This window comes from Amphiura filiformis, chromosome 6 (genome assembly GCF_039555335.1).
Source record: "Amphiura filiformis chromosome 6, Afil_fr2py, whole genome shotgun sequence".
NCBI classification, from domain to species: domain Eukaryota; kingdom Metazoa; phylum Echinodermata; class Ophiuroidea; order Amphilepidida; family Amphiuridae; genus Amphiura; species Amphiura filiformis.
The window spans coordinates 18,069,345-18,081,744 of NC_092633.1; the positions used below are offsets into that span (position 1 = coordinate 18,069,345).

The following is a 12,400-nucleotide window of genomic DNA, read 5'->3' on the forward strand; positions in this document are numbered from 1 at the left end:
ATGGAGAAGTCAGCTCTTCTGTTTACAAACAAACAGCTCTTCTGTTTACAAACAAACTAATAGCTCTGTTTACAAACGTGATGACAACCTGAGCATAATATACTTGATGGTGAGTGTGCGGAGTATTAAATTGGAATAGTAATTTCACTGAGTCGCTTTCTCGAGCTCACTGTTTTCGTAGGGTCACGGACACTGCCAGTGCCACTGCACTGATGCAGAAAGCTTACAATTATTGCGAGCGAGCACACTGATCAGTGCATGATGTCCCGCATGATGTACGTGTCTCTAGTCCACAATAATTATCCATCTCATGATCTATTATAATTTATAAACTGTCACTGTAAACTGTGTAACCCTGACCATGGACATGGTAATTGCCGTAATTGTAATTTCACTAAACTTTTAACCCTTCGTAACTCATTACCGTTCGACGCGTTCACGTTCGTAAAGTTACGAATCCCCAAGACTAGATGTAACTTAAGGGTACTGTTCGTAAGTAAGTTTAGTGAAATGGAACTTACGACTCGTCACAAGTTACAAATAATTTTGAGACTTACGAAAGCTTTGTAAAGCTTAGTCAAGTTAATGAAATGGACACCTTGGTCAAACTGTAAACCCAGGGGTTGGGGCGGCGCTGGGGGCACTTAACACAAATGACCATACAAGTATGTTCCCCCGGAAAGACCCCCTATTTTGGATTTTGCAGCTCTGAAAGACCCCCTATAAGTGACCAAACTAGAGCTCCAAAAGACCCTTGATTTTGATAATTTCAGCTCTAGAAGGTTTTGTCAGGCAATTTTCAGCCAGAAAGCCGGACCCTTGATTTTGACTGTTCGCAGCTCCAAAAGTGCCCATTTTGCTTGTTTGCAGCTCCAAAGACCCCTTTTACCGGGCAGCTCCCAAAGACCCACCACTTCAAAATTCCAGGGAACATACCCACCAAATTTTGTTGATGTGCCCCCGGCCGTAACCCTGCCTATCCCCTACTACCCCTGCTAACTAGTGACGTACTTGACGCTTTAATGTTTTTTGTAATTGTAGTAGGCCTACAGCTTTTAAATGCATGTATGTAAACACGGCAGTAATTTGAGCCAACTCATCCGATTTAAATTTGAATAAACATTACTGGAGTTTGCACAGACATCACTCTCTCGAGGAAGTCAAATGGACTATTATGCCTCGCTGACTTTGGGCGGGGGCATTTTGAATGCCGAGCCCTGACCATGTCTCGGCCCCATACAACATGGAATTTCCCCAATCGCTTTCCATGGACTTCCAACATGTGATCGTCTTGTTGCCTAGCAGGAAGTTGCAGAATTGCCTGGCTGTCCTGCCTACTGCCAATATGAACTTTTTATTTATCATCAGGATGATGAATTATCTCGAATAATTAATTATCTCAGAATAACTGATTATCTCAGAATAATTGATTATCTCAGATTCTCAGGATAATTGATTATCTCAATTTATATTGCAAATAGGGACATTGACAGGACAGGACTTGAGATAATTGTTGAGATAATTTGAGAAAATACATTATCTCAAGATGTTTTATCTGGAGATGATAAATTATCTTGATAGTAAATTATAAATTATCTTGAGATCATTATCTTGAGATAATCAATTATCTTCAGATGATCAATTACCCTGAGATAATAAATTACCTTGAGACAATTATCTCAAGATAAATATATGGAAATAATAAATTATCTCAAGATAAATATCTCCATAATCTTTTTGTCCAGAGATAAATCCCGGGAAGATAAATATCTTGAGATAATAAATAATCTTGTCATGATAATAAATTATCGCGAAAAAATACATTAATACAAGATGTTATTTATCTGGAGATCATAAATTATCTTGATTAGTAAATTATCTTGATAATCTCTAGATGATTAATTTACCCTGAGATAATCAATTATCCCGAGATAATTAATCATTCTGAGATAATCCATTAACCTGAGACAATTATCTTTAGATAAATGGAAATAATGAATTGCTGTATCTCAAGATAAATATCTCCATAAAAACCTCTCTCTATATATCTTTTTGTCCAGAGATAAATATCTCATGATGATAAATTATCTTGAGGTAATTGATAAGTCACTCAAAAAAATACATTATCTCTAAATCTTTTTTATCTGGAGATTAATATGTTGAGATAATCTTGAGATAAATTATCTTGAAATAATAAGTTATAAGATGACTTATCTCAAAGTAATTTATTATTTCAAGACTCTAATTTGTTATCTTTTATAGATAAGTGTCTCAAGAAATTATCTTGAGATAAGTTTTATTAATAAATCTCAAGATAACAAATTATCTCAAGAGAATACATCATCTCAAAACCTTTTATCTGGAACTAATAAATTATATAAAATCATCTCAAGATAAATATATGGTGATGATAAATAGCTCTTATGATAAATTATCTCAATATATATTTTTGAAGTTAAATATATGGAGATAATAGTAATAATGTCAAGATGATAATGTATTATCTCAAATTAATTGATCATCCAGAGGCTATTTAAAGCAAGTACATGTAAAAAGCTTTTCTTTTTAATTTAAAATTATTGTTATTATTGTCTTCTGTTTTTTACAGGAAGCATGCATGATGGTTTGGAAAATGGACCTTGTGATGGCTATACCATGGACATAGGAAACCATTGATTTTTGAATCAACAGCGGAACTATTCTTGGTGGTTATTCAATGGAGCTCAATGGATTTTTCAACCTACGGATTTGGCGCAAACTTCTCAAATAGCACTATAACATGATTAGTCGTTTGGATTTAAGTACCAGCATTCAGCAGTTGGGGAAAAAAAATCAGCATAGTTGAATGAAATACTTAATTGTTAGTAGTTAATGGCATTATGTCAAAGTCTGGCTAACTTTATTAATTTATGAGACATTGCCGGGGACATTGCACTGTTTCACTGTTTGATGAACTCCAATAATAAACTAAAGGTTAGATCTGCACAATAATTATTTGTGAACAAAAATATTTACGGAAATGATTGTGCTCCTGGAGAACAAAACTATGGTAAAGAGCTCCAGAATTACTCCAATAATTACATAAACAACTGAATAATGCACCAACTGCCTGCCAAGATTATAATACAGGACATTGATATGATACAGGGTCTTTGAAAGAGCTGTGCAGTCAGAAAATTTAATATATAATGGCACAACAAATATGATCAGAATAGAGTATGATGTTATAGGTATTAGAGGGTACTACACCCTCGATAAATTTGTGTCTATTTTTGCATTTTCTCACAAACTAATAACACAGTGATAACAAAAGTTATGTATATTATAGGGCAAGAATCCAATTACTACACTGGAATTTCAGTGACCCAAGACAAGCGGTTTGTTATTTATGATAAGAAATAAGGTACCACTAGGATGTACCTCGCTTCCTATCATATACTAAACCGCTTGTCCTGAGTCACTGAAATTTCAGTGTAGTAATTGATTCCTTGCCCCAATAATATACATAACTTTTGTTACCAGTGTGTTATTATTTTTGAGAAAATGCAAAAATAGTCACAAATTTACCACATGGGTGTAGTACCCCCTTAAAGCATCTGCCAATTTTTTAATTTTGAAAATTGACCCACATGGTCTGGATAACAATTTGAAAATTGCACCTCAATAGGTGTATAGTGTATAGTTTCTTGCATTCACAGCAGTTATAAAGCTATAAAATTTACCATTCTGAAATTAAAGAGGAAACCCAGCCAGAGCAGTCCTTCTGGGATGAACCAAACCTGCCTGGTTATCAAATTAGTTAGTGACAATTTACAAGTGACTTAACCAATGCATATTTATACTATGCCAGGGTCATTTGTTTGGCAATATTTTCTTAACATGATCAAAGACATTTCACTCCCTGGAGGTTTGATTCACCCCGGAAGAACTACTCTGGCGGGGCTTCCTCTTTAAGGTGATGCGTACTACACCCCTGATAAATTTTGTGACTAATTTTGCATTTTTCTCAAAAATAACTACACACTGGTAATAAAAGTTATGTATATATTATAGAGGCAAGGAATCCAATTACTTCACTGCAATTTCAGTGATTCAAGACAGGTGGTTCATTATATAAATGGGGTACATTCTAGCGGTACCTCTTTTCTTATCATAAATAACGTACCACTTGTCTTGAGTCACTGAAATTCCAGTATAGTATCTGGATTCCTTGCCCCTATAATATACATAACTTTTGTTACCAGTATATTATTATTTATAGTCACAAATTTATCAAGGGGTGTAGAACCACCTGCAAAAATAAAAACCTAGTAAAAATTTCCAGCTATGCAGTAATGGTGATGGTGCTCTTGGAGCATATGATCACAGTGAATCCATGTTGCAACCATGTAGCATCATAGGGCACGGGGGCACATGCCCCCCCCCCTCGATTGCAAAGTTTAGAAAATCCAATTGGAAAATTGCCGGAAAATGGATTGTGCCCCCTCAATCACTATCAGACACAGATGCTTTAATTACCCCCCAATATGATGACCTATGCTTTGCCACTGATTACTTCTATTTGATCATTGATGGTGCGTAACATTTAACCTTGGTCCTTTTTGGCTCAAACACATAAAACTGGAATGAAAGCCCCAAGTAGGTCAAATTATGCATCTCTTGACTGGAATTTTCAAATTTCGCAAGGTTGTCAACCAACCATACTTCCATACAGCAATAATCAGCAAAGAAAAAAATGGCAAACCATCTTCTCTGCAACTGAACTATGCGGAGTCTGATACCATTGTTTATATGATATTTACCCATCTTACATGTATTTCTATTCCTACTCAAATGCAACACTGAAATAAATTCAAGCAAAGCAAATGATTATGCTTTTAATTTATTATTCTTTTCATTTTTACACATACAAAGTCATGATTGTTAACATCATCTGCCAGTGATTGTGTTAAAAGTTACTAAATTTGCCTTCAATAATGTAAAGTAAATCTTCAGATACCATGTAAAGAGGTTTAATAAAATGTTATTTTTATATAGCATGGTTCTACTAAGTCTTGAGATTGTAGTCATTCTTCTCTCATCTTTAATGTCCATTTGCATTTTTTTTTTGGCAATAGCTTGTGTTCATGGTGATCATAATTCAAAATCTTCATTTCATGAAGAACTAGCTCAGTTTGCTGATCGCAAGGCCATATATTGCCACATGACTGAGTTAGCTGGGAGTGTTTCAAAATACTTGCATTTCCTTGACAATAATGATATAAAATTGATGGTTTGAACTCAATACATAAAATTTATTATTTAGAGCTATGAGTTTTAAAATATTGGAGGAGACGAAGTCAAGTCCAATATTTTTTAACTCATAGCGAGACCAATAAATTTTGTATTGGGTGAAAAAATAACCAATTTTATCATTATGTTTTCAGAATCTTTTTGGTCAAAAACATGACTTTTGGTAAAAATGTGATTTTTGGTAAAAATGTGGTTTTTGGTCAAAATGTGATTTTTGGTCAAAAATGAGTTTTGGTCAAAAATTGTGGAAAACAATTTTGGGGGAAAAGTGAGCCTATCCAACACAGTCCAAGTTTTGAGTCCAAGTGTTGATTATATTGGACTCTTTAACTCTGTACAAAGTATAGGAAGGAAGATTCTGAGAACATAATAGAAATAAATTGAGTGTATGGGCGAATGGGGTTAGTTGCACCTTTGAGTCGAAAGAGTTCAGTGTGGGGCACTAATTGGGGGATGGAGGACTACTTAGGTTAAATCATGATATGACTGCTCTTGTGTTTTTTTAACCAAGAACAAATTTGTTTATTTCCCAGGGGTCACTCCCATTGTGGCATGTACACCATCCGCGATAATAAAAATGCGTAAGGGTAGTTTTTTGTGGTTAGGCACGATATGTGTGTATCGTGTTTAAGGTGTTAAAAACATGAAAAATTGGAAAAAAGGGTAGCAAAATTGCAATTGCTAATACGTGGATTTTGAAACATAAGACAGGCTCTAGCGAGGTGCGGTTATCCCAAATGGACAATTGATAAAGTCAAGAAGCAAATGGAAGACAAACAACAAGGAAAGACAAAGAAAAATAAGAGCAAAACATCTGATTCCGAACAAAAAGTAAAGGTTTTGTGGTGATACCTTACGTGGCGGGAGTGTCGGAAAGAATTAGTAGAACTCTTAAGAAACACGACATCGCTGACCGCCATGAGACCCCATACTACGATCCGGAAAATGGTGGTCCATCCAAAAGATAAACAAGATCCTGTCAAAACCCCCAACTGTGTTTATGAAGTTCCTTGTGGAAGTTGTGAGTTAACATATGTCGGCGAAACCAAAAGAACTTTCGCACGCGACTGGACGAACACACAGGAGGGAAGCGGAAAAGCGAGTCAACAAAAATACACAAGATCAAAGAGAAAAGAATCCGAGAGCCATTTCAAGAACTCAGCCATTAGTGATCACGTAGCCAGGGCTAATCATATTATCAATTGGGGGGAGTCTAAAATCTTAGAGAGAGAGAGTGATAGGAAAGCAAGGTGGATTAAGGAATCAATCCAGATCAGAAAGAGGGGCGAGGAGTAATGAACAGAGACGAGGGGTCTACAACCTAAGTCACGTGTATGATCCTATTCTGAAGACTGCTAACAAGACTAACAACGTCACCGGGAGTGAAATAACTTCCCGCCAGTCGTCAGCTGTTGGATCATCACAACAACACCAAGCTTTGATAAAGTCAGTGGCTCACTGACGAAACTGTCAGCAAGAAAAACTAGTAAGTTTTCTTCAAACTGGTTTTGACAAAAGAAAAACTCTTTTAATTAGCTAATACGTGGAAATGAAATTTAGGGTATGAAATTTGATGCAAGGAACAAAATCCCTGTATATGTTTAGGGTGTGAAAACAGGCGTGTGGTATCTGTTTAGGGTATCGTTTTAGCCAAGGGTTAAATCCTTGTTTAGGGTGCATTTCAAAGGTTGAGTAGTGGGGGAGGTGTACAGGCCACAATGGGAGTGACCCCCTGCAGGTTTATTTTAATAACCAGTCGGTCCGGGCAGACGCAAGCTCGGGCCCTGATAGGGCCAGGCTCAAACAAAAGGCTCAACCCAAAGCCTAAAAGCTTACAAGCATGATGTTCTCAGCTGTCTATCCAATCTATCACTACAAGATTCCTATTTTGGCCATCTGCAGACTGGTACACACAAAGTACCTACACAGTACCAATTATGCCACTGCACAGGATCCACCAGCAGTGTTACTGCACTGGTTCTAAACTGGTACTCACCTGGTACTGCACCGTACCAGCCAAGTACATGTACCTCCGACTAATTCAGCGATGGTGTACCTGTGCAGGCAGCCCAATATGAATCAGGTAGTGTAACTGAGCTTCATAATATTAATCCTAAAACACTTGTTGTTACAGTCCACTGCTTAGATTTAATTTCTAAATTGGAATGTAAAATCTAAATGTTACTTGTCGATTGCTTGTTGCCACAAATGGCACTGTAGTACACCAGTACACAGACTCGCAGAGGAATGTTTATTGCAACTTTTCGATCTCAAATATGGTTCCTGACTACCAGTTGCCTGAGTTATCAGTTTCCAGGGCTTGGTCAATCTTTTGCCTTACCACACAAACCAACCTATAAATTTAAAAAGAAATAGAATAAAATATTGTTTCACATCGAACAAGTTTTTACTGCAAATTGAAAATGATACGTGGGATACAATGATATTCTGGGAGACAAATTACTGCTGGTGGCAAACATTAGCAAAATGGTGCAAGTGATTATGAAAATGCCACTGTTAGCAACAACATTTCAAATTCATTCCAAAGCAGTTTGAGGTACCGGTACTCACGCTTTCTTACATGTAGCTCCAACTTCCACTGACATTCTCCGCACAAAGGTGTGAGGTGTACACCACAGCCACAAGAGGTCACACAGAAAAATAAATTATCAACAAATTCACAACTACTTTCCTCACATGAAGTTAAATTAAAGAAAACTTTTTTTCTTACATCAGTGTAAATTTTGAGCACATTTGAAGGTGTAAGGTGACCAAAACTGTGACTGAAACTATAGTCTCTTCCCGGAGACTGGCTTAATCACAAATGAATGAGCAAGGGTTTGCCGTAATAAATACAATGTACATTTGCCTACCACATCACAGTTACTTGGCATGGGACAATTACATATTTAGCATTTTAAATCAAAAATGATGATTTAAAATTGTATTTAAATATAATGCAGGTTTTTCACAACATCCTTAACCCTGCAGTCACATGGCTGCTCACTACAAAAGGGTTGAAATGTTAGCAATACAGCAGGTTTTTTTGGTTGGATTATTTAATGAGTTTGTGTCCCTAAGTATGTGTAGTAAACTAAAAATCAGTGGCTAAAATACAATGTACATGGCAAATTCCTTCTATTCAAAAACTAACTTTGCTGAAACTGCAGCCCATTCATGGTGGATGATCATGGATCTACATTAGGGACTGTTCACAAACACTTGTTGGGGGGGCTGATGCAACAAAGGGGGGCTCTTAAAAGTTTTGACCCTTCTAGGGGGAGAGGGGCTCTGAAAAAATTGACCACAAATTTTCCCGGGAAAATTGAGTATATGGGGTTGACTCATAATTTTCATGTCAAAAAGGGGGGGGGGCTGAAATTTTTTAAGGCTGTAAAGTGGGGGCCCCCGAAAAATTTTCACGATGAAATTTTTTTTTGCATCAGGCCCCCCAACAAGTGTTTGTGAACGGTTCCTTAATCGATTTTACTGTATGATACATGTACGAGGGGGTATCCAAAAGTTTTTGACATCACCCAGAAGTGAAAGAGCTATACTGATAAAAATTTGTCAGTGTAATCACTGGTCCTTATGTACATTATGGTTCAAAAATGGTCTCATAAGTATGTTTACTTTCTTTCCAGGTGGTGCTAGATGGGCAGTAGGCGCATTACCTTTTCATGATAAGATCCTCCACTTTCTTGAGTTTCTTCACTGTGGCCCCGCCATCCATAAGTGATGGACGTCCACTTCTTGGCTAATCTGTGAGGGACATGTAGCCAGTTTGGAAATTCCTTTTTCAAAAAGCAACAGTGCAATACGTTCCTCAATTTTCACCATCTTGCAGGTTATACGCATAGCTACTGCCCACCTAGTGCCATCTGGATAGAAAGTAAACTTATACTTATGAGACCATTTCTGAACCATAATGTACATAAGGACCAGTGATTACACTGACATAATTTCATCAAAATAGCTCTTTCACTTCTGGGTGATGAAAAACTTTTGGATACCCCTCATACAATGTACATGTCATACATCATAGACTTACTTGCAAACTCATTTTGTGTGGCATGGTGGTGCAGGGCTCCAGCCTTCTCCTGTCTTTTTCTCCTGATGACATGAAGAAAGAAATGCAAATTTAAATATCAAAATTTGAGGAAAATTGAGGTACATAATACATTAGATGCATGCATAAACTCCTCTAGTTGATTAATTTCACAAAAGTGAGGTTGAGCTTTACCCAAGGAAAATCTAGTACTTGGACGTAAAAAACAAGCAAACACAAACAGAGAAATATTGAAATTCCCAATGATTACACAGACAGTACAAGTACCCACACAGATTTGGTGCCCTAATTTGTATTTACTGAACTACACTGTATTGGTAAGCACCGGAAAAATGTATGATTTTTGAGAGCAAATTTTATGCATCAATTTCACAAAATTCCTGATTTGTGTGATTTATCCATAATATTACCCAAATGTGTGCATTTTCATAAAAAGTTCAAATTTGCATTTTTAAAATTAAATTACACGGCGCAGAGTTGAATTCGTTAAAATTAAATCCTATGAGCAGTGGCGTACGGGGGGCTGAAGAAAATTCAATTTTGCCGCCCCTTCCTCAGCAGCCCAAAAAGGTTGCCCCAATTTTTTTACGGTCGTTTGAAAAAGTGAAGAACAAAAAAAAAAAAGGATTTCTAGGCGCTAGCGCCCCAAAAGCAACACATTTTTATATATAGTACAATTTTTTCAAAATTTCCGCCCTTTTTCATTACTAATTCTTTTTGCCGCCTTCTTCTTCCGCTGCCCCTTCGATTTGGCCACCCCTGCTTTGACTCCGAGGGGCTGGCGCTAAAGCCCCCAAAATATCGCATGATGAGGGCGGTCGACTGCATATCCGTCAGTACACGCTTTTCAATACGGAATAAATGCTAACCTCATCGTGACATCATCCAAGCAGCAAAGTTCATTTCCCATGGAAAAAGCATGTATTGACGGATATGCAGTTTACCATTCTGCTATGGTCTATTTTTTATACCGGTACTTTTTTCTGCATGGATTGTATTACATATCACCATGGGTTCTTTCAATTTTGTGAAAACTTATGTTTTTTTTTGGAAAATGAATACTTTAAAAATGGGGATTTCTTTTAGAATACCCTACCACTGTAGATTTTCAATGGGGGTCTTTTATGAACGACCCATACACATACACTGTGAATGTAAAAAATGGTAGGGTATTCTAAAAGATAGCCAAAAATGGGTGTCTTGGAAAAATCTTAAAATTTGTGGCCAAACCTAAAATTCGCGATTATACCCAAAATATGTGAATGTTAGCGTTTCACATACATGTACATTGTACATATCTTTTCAGATTGATTTTTTTTAATACATACCCTTTTCTTTCTCTCTTTGTGTGCTGCTTTGCTTGTAGCTCGATCTTCCCCGTCAAAAACAACTATGGGCGTAACATTTTGCCTAACCAACACATCTACTGCTTAGCAGAAATCATTGACATACCGGGGTACCTGTAAGAACCATAATTGCATAAAAGTGATGTAAAAATTGGTTGATATACAACTTGTCCCTATCCCAACCCACCCCTTGACCAATAGCGTATCTGTGGCAGGGGTCACTCTGCACCCCCCCATGGCTTTGACCAGGAAGGAAAACCTGAAAAATTATGCTAAATCAGCCTATTTTACACCTCTGCCTGAGAAAATCTACCCTGTGACCGGGTAAATCTACCGCACACCAGGATTTTGCCCGCTCTGACAAGTGACCCCAATACACGGTACACCACGTACTGCCCTTGACAATATAGTCTACCCGTCCTTTGACAATATATATAGTCAACTACCTTAGCTTTATTCCCTCCAGCAAGCAAGGGACAGGTTGGTCACTGGTCAGTGACGAGTTGCCTTCAAAAATGTGGTGCAGGTTGGCGCAAGGACAGGTTGGCATAGGAACGGCTTGTCATGTATTCTTAAAATTAACTTCATTTATGTGACCAGGTAACATTAAAACCAATCAACGGTACAGGATGCTTTTTTGGTCACGCAGCTATAAAAAGACAATTTTCATGGTTTAGAATAGGAGATTAATGAAAAATAAGCCCTTAATCCTTTCCTTCATCACCGAATACAAGTCACACACTTAAAATAATTTCTTAATATATGAATAGTATTGTAAATAATTGTGGTTCTTGAGAAATATGTCAATTATGAAGATGTTGCGTTTCAACTCTTTTCACATCATAATTACAGAATCACAAGATCCACAAAATTGTAACTGGATTCAGCACCACACCCGATTTAAAATGATCATAACAAATTTCACTACATGTAGATGGTATACCATCTACATTACATAGTATTTAAATTAATAAGCTTAAGCTTAACTTACTTCGTGGATCAATTCCAGGTTGTGCAGTGTACCTGCGTCAATGCCTGCACTTCACCGCCCAAATCCGCGGCAGAAACCCTGGCAGAAACTTTATTTTCTATATTCTTGAATTTTGGGAGTAAAGATTTAATTCCCATTGTCACGATTCGATTGTAACCGTGTGTTTGAAGCTGTCAACTCCGGGATTGTTATTTACGATCAGCTGATTGAATATCACAGGCTGTTTTTAACGGCTGATATCGCTAATTGTTCAAAATGCGCATGCGCTAGACATGCGCATAAAACAAATCGTGTTCCCGTGGTGTTGCCGTCGGGATTGCCCTGGAATTGCCAGAGAAGTATGACCCACCCCCCCTGTGCCAGGTCTGGGACTGTTTTATGTGTATGGGTGGGAACTAAAGTTTTCAACCAATCATATTGTTTGTTAGATGGAACTTCCAAAAACTTACTGGAATATATTTATGCATTGAAAGATGAAACTTGCACAGGTCAATTAAACAGGGACTTTTATATTTATATAGCCGTATACAGTATATAAGGACCTACGTGTACATTGCATATTATTGAAGATAATTCGAATATTATATTTATAAATATGGATGTTTCATTTGCGGATTTGCTCAATTCTTTCATCGAAAGTAGAGATGAAGATGCAGTTGTTTGTTCCTGTAATAGTTTGTGTCTGTCGCATATACACGTTGT

The 12,400-nt window shown here is 37.1% G+C and overlaps 1 long non-coding RNA gene across 1 annotated transcript; it reads right to left on the reverse strand.

Annotated features, from left to right (window-relative positions):
* Positions 1-6,964: 6,964 nt before the first annotated feature.
* On the reverse strand, positions 6,965-12,057 carry LOC140155083 (uncharacterized). Its single transcript, XR_011859340.1, has 4 exons — positions 11,699-12,057; positions 10,690-10,821; positions 9,344-9,405; positions 6,965-7,646 (listed from the first exon to the last, which is right to left on the reverse strand). It is a non-coding gene; the product is annotated as an uncharacterized lncRNA (long non-coding RNA).
* Between the last annotated feature and the right edge of the window lie 343 nt (positions 12,058-12,400).